The following is a 12,043-nucleotide window of genomic DNA, read 5'->3' as shown; positions in this document are numbered from 1 at the left end:
GGTACCGCGTTTGCAGTCATTCATTCGCTTCTGCGGAAATCACTTACCCGGCCAAAGCGCGCATCTGCGATCCATCTTCCGCACCTACGCCTTCGCAGGTGCGGTCCATCAACTGCATCTGCGGTCCCTGCCTTCCCAGGCATTTCCGCTTTTGCGACCTCCCTTATCGCACTTGCGGTATCGCACTTGCGGTCCCCAATCCGCAGGTGCAGAAATACCAGAAGCAGCAAATCCAGCAGTTGCAACAAGGTTTCAAACTTCCCGTCAACCATCCGAAATCACCCCGAGGCCCCCGGGACATCAACCAAAAACACAAACATATCCTAATACCTTATGCGAACTTGTACCAATCTTCAAAACACTTCAAACAACATCAAATCAACCAAAACACGTCGGATTCAAGCCAAACTTTCTAATATCTTCCAAATTTCGCTTTTGATAAAAAACCCAACCAAACCACGTCCGAATGACATGAAATTATGCATACACATCCCAAATGACACAACGGAACTACTGCAACTTCCAGAATTTCATTCAGATCCCTATATCAAAATCTCACCTATCAACCAGAGAACGCCAAAATCTCAATTTGGCCAGTTCAAGCCTAAACCTTCCACGGACTTCCAAAATACATTCCGATCATGCTCCTAAGTCCCAAATCACCTAACGGAGCTAACCAAATCATAAAAATTTCAATCCGAGATCATATACCGATAAGTCAAATCTTGGTCAAACTTTTAAATTTCAGCTTCAAACTGAGAACTGTTCTTCCAAATTCATTCCGATTACCCTGAAAACCAAAACCAACGATTTACATAAGTCATAATACATCACACAGGGCAAGTCATGCCCGAGAAATGGCGAGCAAAGTGCAAAAACTCAAAACGACCGATCGGGTCGTTACATTTCGCTACTGTATTCATGAATACAGTAGCGCGAATACGGTGAATGCAGCCGCACAGTTGGACTCCCTATTTTTTAGACGAATTCCACTATTGTATTTGTGAACACACAACGGATACAGTCGCGTAACAACTAAATAGTAGCTATAAGAAGTAATTATGTATATAGTAACTATAGAAAATTAATAGACACTATACAATAGTGGTTTCTAAAAATTCCTTTGAGGAATTAGTTGTGCCAAAGGCCCAAACGTCATCCCTAACCTTTTGTGTGCGGCCAAGTCCTTGACTCAGCCGCGCACAAATCAGTTGATGTTCTAGAACAAATGAATGCGCGCATATCAAATAATACAACCATTCACTATTCCATTTTAACTCTCTGAAGTTTTAGTTTGATAGAATACAAGAGGTGCAATCGCACTTTAAGGTAGGAGTGTGTATTCGAATCAGTTTATCGATAAGTCGAATCGATTATTTGTTATCGGTTTATCGATTTATCGATTTTGAAATTTTCCTTATCGAGTTATCGATTTCGATTTTGTCCTCTCCGGTTATCGGTTTATCGATAAACCGATAAGATATACTAAAAAGACAATTTTTTTTTACCCTTATTCTATAATATCCTTCCCTTTACCCTAAGTCCCTAACCCTATTATTTCTTCTACCAAATTTAAGGAATGATCATATTTAAAGCTCAAGGGAATGAAGTTCAAATTAATGGAAAACAGAATTAGCTGTGATGATGTATTTTTTTATACCGTTGGAGTATTGGTGGCATACATTGGATCCCTTACTTTAGTTTCGTTGCATGTGCTTGTTGACATAATTTTTATGTTATAAACGGTGTTCGTCTTATTTTAGCTTCTTTTTGTCCATATTAGTTAGGCGTGTTTATAGCGATATACTTTCCGTGGAATCCCGCAATTCTTTTATTGGTGTAATCGATAACCGAATCGATAAGCCCCAAAAATCGATAAATCGAAAAAATCGAAATCTTATTAAAACGATAACGATAAGAATATGTACAAATCGATAATCGATAAGTAATTATCGATAAGGGTCAAAATCGAATGCACACCCCTACTTCAAGGGCCTCGACTGCTTGTCCTTGCATTTAGGGACTTTTTCATATATACACGAAATTTTAAATTTATTTATTCGATTTTTTATGTTTTTCTATTTACAAAAAGTAGCTAAAGCTTTTTACAAAATATATACAAATCCGGTCAAAATCAACAATTTATCTACAAATTAAAATACAAAACTTTTTTCTACTAAATTCGGTCAAAAACTACAATTTACATACAATTTATGTACAACGTGTACACAATTATGTTAGTTGTATATATTTTGTATATCATTTCTGCACCTGATATACAAAATATATACAATTATTTATGTCTTCTTCTTCGAGTTTCAATTTGAAATTTTAACCAAAATCATCTCGAATCTTCACCAAATTCTCTCAAAATTGAGATATAAACTCCAAAGGATATTCTCAATCATTTGCAATAATACCCAATCCAAACAAATACCAATTTTGCAAAAGTTGATTTTCCAATTCAAAGCTTCAAATTTTTTTAATGGATATCAATGATTATTAATTAAAGAGAAGGTAATGAGAAACTTCAAATCTTATGCGGGTGAGCAACACGTTCAATATTTTTTAGTAATTGAGTCTTTTGAAAATTATTCTAATTGAGTATCTAGAAAATCAAGATGAGCAAGTTCAATAGTTAGCTTAATCAACGCCTTTCTTTCTCTGAACGTCACAATGAGAATATTAAGGAAGAAAGAAGATGAGTGAAATGGGGAAGGAAGAAGATGTAGAGAAAAATAGATAAAATTGGAGTACAATGCATTATTTTGTATGTAAATAGTAAATATATATCAACTTGTTATTAAGTTAAAACTTTAAATATTAAGGGTAAATAAGTTTCAAAAGTAGTATAAATATATAAAAATCTCTTATATTTTAAACTAGATCTATAAACTTTCCTTGCCCCAATCGCACATACTTTCCCAAATTGCCTCTCTCGAACTTTTAGCACTTTTCATCCTTCCAATAGGGCACGGCCCAATAGGGGAATTTTCTCTTTTATCTTCCATTTGACACTAAGATATACTCCCTTCGGTTCACTTTGAGTGAATTTTTAGTTATTTTTACACATATGAAGGAGTTCACCTTTTAACATTAATTAATAATAAAATTGATCATATTAATCTTAATTTGCCCATTAAAAATATAAGAAACTACTCCTAGGCTCTTTACTCTAAGGGCAACTTCGGAAAGAAGTTAATTCGTTCTTGATATCTAAAAAAATTAAATATTGTGGACCAGAAAAAGAGGTCAAAAAATCACTTAAAGTGGACCGGAGGGAGTATATACCTAACCCAACTATTCAAAGCGCATTATGACTAATCTCATCCCCTTAAATCAGATTTATGGTTGAAACTTCAATTTCCCAAGTTCCCCAAAAGCCTAAGGACCCGTTTGGTCATAAATTTTACCAAATTTCACCCAAATCAGATTTTGCCAAACATTTCCCTAAGTTTAGGGATTTTGTCCATTAATTCTTTCATTTTGGCCTATGGGCATTGTTAGTTAGTTTATCATGAGGTTAACAGTGTACCATAAGTCTTACAAAGGTGAAATTGTTGCAATGGTTTGTGTAATTCTCTCAACAAATAACAGTTTGTTGGTTTCGGCAAAGGCTCTCACTAATTTACCGATCATGTGCATGACTAAGTCCTCGGTATAACACGTGAACGGCATCCAATGATAACGTTTTAGTCACATAACATCGTTTAAGAAAAAGAAAAAAAAAAGAGAGAGAGAAATATGATTGTTTAATGAGATTAAGCAATTTCTTGTTGGACTAAACATATGGTTGATAATCTTTAAAATTGTATATGTAGACAAAATACCAATTTCGAGGAAATCCCACAAGTATAACTTTTTCAAGCAAATGGACTATAAAGATTTATGTTTGTTTTTTTGCCTCACCCATCTGATATTAGTTGTGTGAGGTCTATTTTTGTCTCAGAATTTTGTGAATTCAAAAGTGCAAAATATGGATCCACAAATTTATGAGATAAAAAATATACATACAACTAATGTCAATTGTGTGACACACCCAGAAAACTTTTTCAAATTTGTGGATGCTAAAATATTATGTCCTACGAAATTACCTAACTTCTCGGAAATTAGTATAGTCGTCGTTGTTTCTACAAATGGTAATCTACTCATCCTGAATATATAAACTATGAGCATAAGCTATACAACAAAATGTCTGCGAAAATATAAGTAGAATTTTATTGAAAACTGAATTTTAGTTGATTGCCACTGAATTATATTCTTTTTCAATACTAGGATTTTATTATGTAAAACTGTTCATATTTTGTTTTACTAATGGACACCATAATTTAAAAAACACACTGATACTCTTTCTCAAATTCAAATGTTTTTCGATTTTGTTCTTCGAGGTTCAGACTAAGTGGCTTTTTTACCAACTAATTAAATTATATTTATCAGGCACTTTCATGTATAGTAGTAATTTTTTTTTTGGACAAAGATGAGTTAATCCAGTTCAATATAATTTCAGAATTAGTAATATTTATCCTCAAATAAGTGAAAAAGTGACTAACAAACTATAAGGACTAAGTATTTCGTAATATGTTTTATTTATATATATAGAAAAGTTAAATCTGAAAATCAAATATGTGGATATATGTCTTCTCTTATATATAATAATTAAATCTAATTATTTCTTAAGAAGTTATTCTTTAGGATGACCCCAAAGGTTATAAATAACCACCTATAAGCCAACTGAGAATTATCATATCTACTTTTCTCAGGAAAACTGCTTACAGTGTAGATCCGGAGGGATCACAGTGCCATCCTTAAGAGATCTTCTTAAAAAAGTATAAGATTTATGAAAGATATATAAAAGAAGCTCATCCAGCCAAATACAAAAGACTTTCTCAGCCTTTTGATCAACAATTTTACAATTATTATGACTACCAGACAGCGTGGATGAATGCTTTCACCTTCAAAAACCAACTTGGAAAGCATTCATTGGTTCATCCTCTGGAGTAAACAATTAACCTCTGAATTCCCTTAGTGGTTTATACATCAATGGTGGCCTGCATATGGTCACAGAGCTGAAATTCTCCCAGTGCTAGTAAAAGAAAGATATGATTATTTCTGCCACAAATTTTCTAGTGAGCAGCAAATACCTGTACTCCTCCAATTTTCTCACTGATTTCATATTCCATGGATATACTCCCAGAAGTTTTCTTTCCACAAGCCAGAAGGACATAAAGGACTACCGTGGTTAGCCCTCCAAGGCCACTGCAAATGGTACAAAATGTGGGATTCATCCGAAGCCTATGGCCAGTAGTAGTCAAGTTGTTTCTGTCTCATCCGCAGTATCTAGATATAACAGATGCTGCCGGAATTTTATTTTTACAACAAAAGTCCATTGCAAGTGCACAACTAGTTCCAGCAACAAATTTGATTTTAGTCAGCAAATGGAGAAAATTTTTGATTCTCTCAAGACACAAATTCCATGGCAACAAATTCAAGCATCTTCGTCTGAATAATCATCATTATCAGTAGAAGAAGAAGAACCTTATTTAATGTTCTGAGAAATTAATCAGAAATTACATCAGCATGACAACACAATGACATCATAACTGACATTATACATGATATCAACTAACACTTACTCCTAATGACATCATGGATGACATTAGAAACACTATGTAATTTTTAATTTTTGGCTGTAAATAGCTCCCTATATCACTTGTAAAGCATACCTTACACTACCATTTGAGAAAGAATTCTCTCCCTCTCTCTAGAATTGGTTAGAGCTCTCTCTCTCTCTCTCTAGTATATTAATATAAGTTTTTAACTTGTATTGTCAATTTTTCAGTTTCAATAATAACCAAGCTTATATTTGTTTTACTCTTGCCCAAATTTACATTTATATTACTCTGCATTATGGTCGGTTAAACCACCTAATTTAATTTATCGCATTTTATTTAAATGGTCGATTCTGCTCCATAAATTTATTTGCTTGCACTCTAACAATATCTTTACAAGTTTAATTATCTTATTGTTATTTGCTTCATATCCTTATATTGATTTATTGTTTCCCTAATCTTTTAGGGAATATATATATGAACCTGATATTTCATGGTTTTCTTTTTAAATATTATCTTTGAGATATTTGAAGCTTTTTCATAACCCAAATTCCACCAGGTCGTGATGACACCTAACCCAAATTACTAGGAAAGACCGTTAACACGAGTATGATCCACAATAAAATTATCATAAAATAATAAACAAAATGCGAAATCTAATGCAAACTACCTCCATGAATTGATTTTACAAATCAAGAGCTACTAAGAAATAGGGCTGCTCGGTGGGCCGGGCCTGAACCGGACCGGACCGGGTCCGCGGTCCTAACGGGCCTGGTGGGCCGGTCCTGGTGGTCCTCCTGAGCCCGTCACGGGCCGGTCTTCAAGTTTGAGCCCACGAGCCCGGGACCGTTTAGCCCGGGACCGCAGGCGGGCCTGGCAGGCCTGGCGGGCCCAATGGCAAAAAAAAAAAAAAAATTAAAATTCTCCAACGGCCATATTTAAAATCTAGCCGTTTGGGCTGAAAATATGACCGTTTTTAAGTTTAAAAAATGGTCATTTGGCCCCCAAACTTTAGTTTAACCCCAAACTTTATATAATTACACTTTTTCCCATTTTTCAACTATAATACCCCCTCATTCTTTCATTTTTATTCACTCTGGTTTAGTTTGCATAATTATAATTAATATGGCATTTACTTTGAAAAAAATGTTTGGTAAAGGAAAAGATAAAACCGGAGGTATTTTATGTTTGGACCGTTTCAACAGGTAGTTTGACTAGGCACATAAAAACACACCCTAGAGATAAGGCTAGATTTTTTCAAATGAAAGCGCAACTAGAGGGGACAAGTGTAGATTCTGCGGTTAACCCTAGTACAGGTTCAAATCTAGTTCAACCAGGAATTAACACTGTCACCGGAGGTATTTTATATTACGATCCAAATAGAGATCGTGAAGAATTAGCAAAGATGATTACTGTTATGTGCTTACCTTATACTTTTGCATCTAATCCTAATTGGGTTCATTATATTAGAAGAGTTTTTAATCCTACTTATAAAGGTTGGCCTCGCGCAACAGTTAAGAGTGATATTTATAAATTCAAACATGAATATGAACAATATTTGCGGTATTTATTTACTCATATACCTAATCGGATTTCTATTACTACTGATATTGGTAGAAGTGGTAATGATTGTGATTATCTAACTGTTACAAGTCATTGGATAGATGAGGAATGGATAATGCAAAAACGCATAATTGCATATAGAATAATTAATTCGCGTCACACAGGTAAGTTTATAGCTAACACTGTTGCAGATATTTGTAGATATTTTTGCTTTAGCGATAAAATAATGGCAATTTCAATGGATAATGCTTCTAGTAACACCAGTGCTATAGGCATGCTTACAACAACACTAAATCCTACATTTACTAATATTTTCCATGTTAGATGTATTTGTCATATTTATCATTTAATTGTCGGTGATGGTATGCGAATATTAAAAATAGAAATTGAAAAGGTTAAAATGGCTCTTAATTGGCTTTTTTATTCAAACCGTAGAAGTAGACTTAGAGAGTATTTTAAAAAATGTGATGAATATGGCCTTGAAAAGGAGAATCCAGTTATTTTCCAAGTTTATTTGTCTCAGGGACTTGAAAAGGAGAATCCAGACGGCTCTTTTGATCTTTTGGAATGGTGGAAGGCAAGGGAAAAACATTTTCCTGTTCTTGCAAGGATGGCTCGGGATATTTTATCAATTCAAGCTTCAACTGTTGCATCAGAGAGCGCTTTCAGTCAAGCAAGACTGCAAATAGGTGATCATAGAGCGTCTATGAGGGATAACTTGGAAAAATCAGTATTGTTTAGAGATTGGATCCGCTCGGAAAGAAGAAACTTTGGAATTGCAGAAGCACAACCGGCGATAGATGAAGCTTATGAAGAAATGATAGCGGAACTTGTGGAGGATTCGGCTTCGCCCGGAAGTGGTGATGATCAAGCTTCTTTTCCACCACCACCAACGCAACCTCCTCCGAACCTTGAAGGATTTATGAGATTTGTTAGAGATAATACATAGAATAATATGTAACTTGTATTTTGGCACATCTTCCTTAGTTTTTTTTCCTTCTAATGGTGGTATTAGTACCTTGTTGTGCTCATTCCATTGGGGGAAGGATGACTAAGAAAGATATGCCATTTTTTGGTAATAAAATTTATTGCTTCTACCCATGAGCTTCTTTTCGCAATATTTCTTTGTCTATACTTAGAATTATTTATAAGCTACAATATATACATAATATACAATATATATACTACAAGAAAATATATAAGAGAATATATATACATAAGATACAATATAATATACTACAAGAAAATATATTATGCGAAAATATATACATAATATACAATATATATACTACAAGACAATATATTATGCGAATATATATACATAATATACAATATATATACTACAAGAAAATATATTATGCTACAATATATACATAATATACAATATATATACTACAAGAAAATATATAAGAGAATATATATACATAAGATACAATATAATATACTACAAGAAAATATATTATGCGAATATATATACATAATATACAATATATATACTACAAGACAATATATTATGCGAATATATATACATAATATACAATATATATACTACAAGAAAATATATTATGCTACAATATATACATAATATACAATATATATACTACAAGAAAATATATAAGAGAATATATATACATAAGATACAATATAATATACTACAAGAAAATATATTATGCGAAAATATATACATAATATACAATATATATACTACAAGAAAATATATTATGCGAACATATATACATAAGATACAATATATATACATAAGATACAATATATTATGCGAATATATATACATAAGATACAATATATATACTACAAGAAAATATATAAGAGAATATATATACATAAGATACAATATAATATACTACAAGAAAATATATTATGCATGACAATTTAGTGTTTTACTATTGTTTTGTTATTTTCTTTTTCGTCAAGCACTTTAATAATTAGATATACATATATACTACATATATATTTTTAATATAGTCATGATACTACAAGAAATTGCCTTAAAAAAAATATTAAAAAAAAGCCCGCTAGGCCCGCGAAGCCCACGAGCCCGGCAAGCACAGGACTATGTGGGCTCCATCCATTCAGCCCACGAAGACCGGGACCGCCAGGCCCGGGACCGCCAGAGCCCAGGACCACGAAGCCCGGGACCGCAAGGCCCGGCCCGTTAGGCCCACTAAGGCCTGGGCCCGGGCCAAAATACAGCATTACTAAGAAATGGAATACAACCCTCGTATAAAGAAAATATACTATTTGTTTGAATATACAAAAACATAAATACGAGTTCTAATCTACCATAAACAAAATGGCACGCTAATTACCGGGATATTGACTTTTAGCAAGTTTGAGGACGAACAGATGTTTAAGTGAAAGAGAATGTAACGATCCGACCAACCGTTTTGGGCTTTAACATTTCATTCCGCTGTTTGAGACCTCGAGAAGCTTCATATGATGTATTTTGACTTGCGTGTATTGTTGGTTTCGATATTTGAGAGGTTCGAGATTTATTAGAAGAATGATTCTCAATTTGGAAGCTTTAAGTTAGAAGAGTTGATCAAGATTTGACTTTTGAGTAAACGGCCTTGGAATCGAGGTTTGATTTCAATAGGCTCATATGGTGATTTTATACTTGCGCGTATTTTCGTATTTGAATTTGGATGTTCCTAGAAGGTTTTGGCTCTATTTGTGAAAAGTTAGCAATTTGAAGAATTGGAGAGTTTAGAAGTTTGAATGGAAGTTGAATTTGGTATTGTAGGACCCAGATTATGGTTTTGAGACCTAGGTTTATTTAGTTGGTTTGAACTTGTGTGCAAAGTTCAGTTGTGATCTGGATTCAGGAATATCTAAGTGTGATTCTGACGCGTTTGGCGAAGTTGGAACATTTGAAACTTAAGAGAATAATTTTGATCTTCGATACTTGGTTTTGATATTATTTTTGGTGTTTTGAGACTTATGATAAGTTTAAATAATGCATTTGGAATCGTCGGTGTGATTCGACGGGGTTCTGAGGGGCTCGGGTGTGATACGGGGCAGTTTCGGATCATTTTGTTTGAGTTTGAAGTTGTTGTGTTGTTGGTATATTGTAGTGTTTTGCGGTGGAAAGCTAGGCTCATGATCACAGAGAAGGATTTTGGCCAGCTGGTAATTGTGCTTCGCATTCACAGGGTTCCTTTCGTGTTCACGTAGTGTTACAGTGATTGGTAATTGTGTTTGCATGACATCATTCGCGTTCACGTAAAGTCGGAGCAAGCTGGTGGCGAGGTTGCTTTCGCATTCACGTAGTGTGTCTCGCATTCGCGGTGTGTTGGTAGGTTGGCTTTTGCGATGGCATGAGTTATTTCGTGATCATGTAGAGTATTTCCTGAGCGGCAGCATTTTGTGCTTCGCGAATGCAAGGCTTGTACCATGTTCACGAAATATACTTCTATGCAGGTTATTTAAGAAGTCAGTTTGAGACTTTTATCCATTCTTTCATATTTTGAGCCCTAGATTTGGAGACAGGTGATTTTTCATGGAGATTTTCATATAAGGCAAGAGGGTAAGTGATTTCTACCTATTTGTGATTATATTTTAAGAATCTATATGAATTTCTAAACATAAAATGGGATTTTGAAAGAAAATTTGGGGTTTTTGTCTACATTTAAAAAAATATATTCTAGAGTTTTCACCATCAATTTGGACCCGAATTTGAAATTATTTATATGTTTGGACTCGGCAGGTTATGGTTCATTGTATTTGGTATTAATTTTTAATTTTGGGCACGTGGTCCCCGGTTGGCTTTTGTTGACTTCTTAAAAATATATCAAAGATCGAAACTTTATGGTTTGGGATCACTTCCTATAGCATTGTTTGACTTTCTTGGATGATGTTGGACTTGGATTTGCATGATCGGAGGGTTAGAACGAGGTTTTGATGCAATTTAAGGTTGCAGCTATCCCAAGAAGAGGTAAGTCTCTTGCTAACCTTGATAAGAGGGAAATTGTGATGACCCAAAAGGTCACCACTTATTTTAAAATAAATTCTGCGTTTCGAGGCCTTAAAAACCTCTTTCAACATCACCTCGATTTGTGAGCGCAGTCCGGGCACGTAGCCGGGAAACCATTATGTGAAATCTGTGAAAAATGATGAATTTTGACATTAAAATGCATTTAAGTTGACTTCAGTCAATATTTTGGGTAAACGGATCCGGACCCGTGATTGAACGGTCCGTGGAAAAATATGGGGCTTGGGCGTATGCCCGGAATTGAATTCCGAGGTCTCAAGCCCGAGAAATAAATTTTTTAAAGAAAATTGTTTTCTAGAATATTTATGAGATTTTGGAAATAAAATGTGTTTAAAACTCGATGGTATCGGGCCCGTATTTTGGTTCCATAGCCCGGTACAGGTCTTATATGTGATTTAATATGAGCCTGTGAAATTTGGTAAGAAACGAAAGTCGTTTGAGATGATTCGGACCCGTAGTTATGAAAATTGATACTTTGATGGTTTTGAGATTTTCTTAGATTTCTATGCTAAATTTGTTGTTTAAGAGGTTATTTTGGCGATTTGATCGCACGAACAAGTTCATATGATGTTTTCGAGTTAGTATGCATGTTTGGTTTGGAGTCCCGAGGGCTCGGGTGAGTTTCGGATAGGTTTTAAACTTGTGAAAAATTGCAGAAACTACTGTTCTGATGCACATGCCTTCTGTGCTTCGCGATCGCGAAGCCCTTCACGCGATCGCGAAAAGGAAAATGGGCAGGGGTGGATTTTGTTCAATGCGAACGCGAGGTAAGGATCGCGAACGTGGAGCACTGGGGGGTTGCTCTACGCGAACGCGACCCATGTCCCGCGAATGCATAGCATAAATGGGGGGCTAGTCTGGG

The sequence above is a fragment of the Nicotiana tabacum genome, chromosome 1 (assembly GCF_000715075.1).
Source record: "Nicotiana tabacum cultivar K326 chromosome 1, ASM71507v2, whole genome shotgun sequence".
Classification (NCBI taxonomy): Eukaryota; Viridiplantae; Streptophyta; class Magnoliopsida; order Solanales; family Solanaceae; genus Nicotiana; species Nicotiana tabacum.
This window is presented reverse-complemented; position numbering follows the sequence as displayed.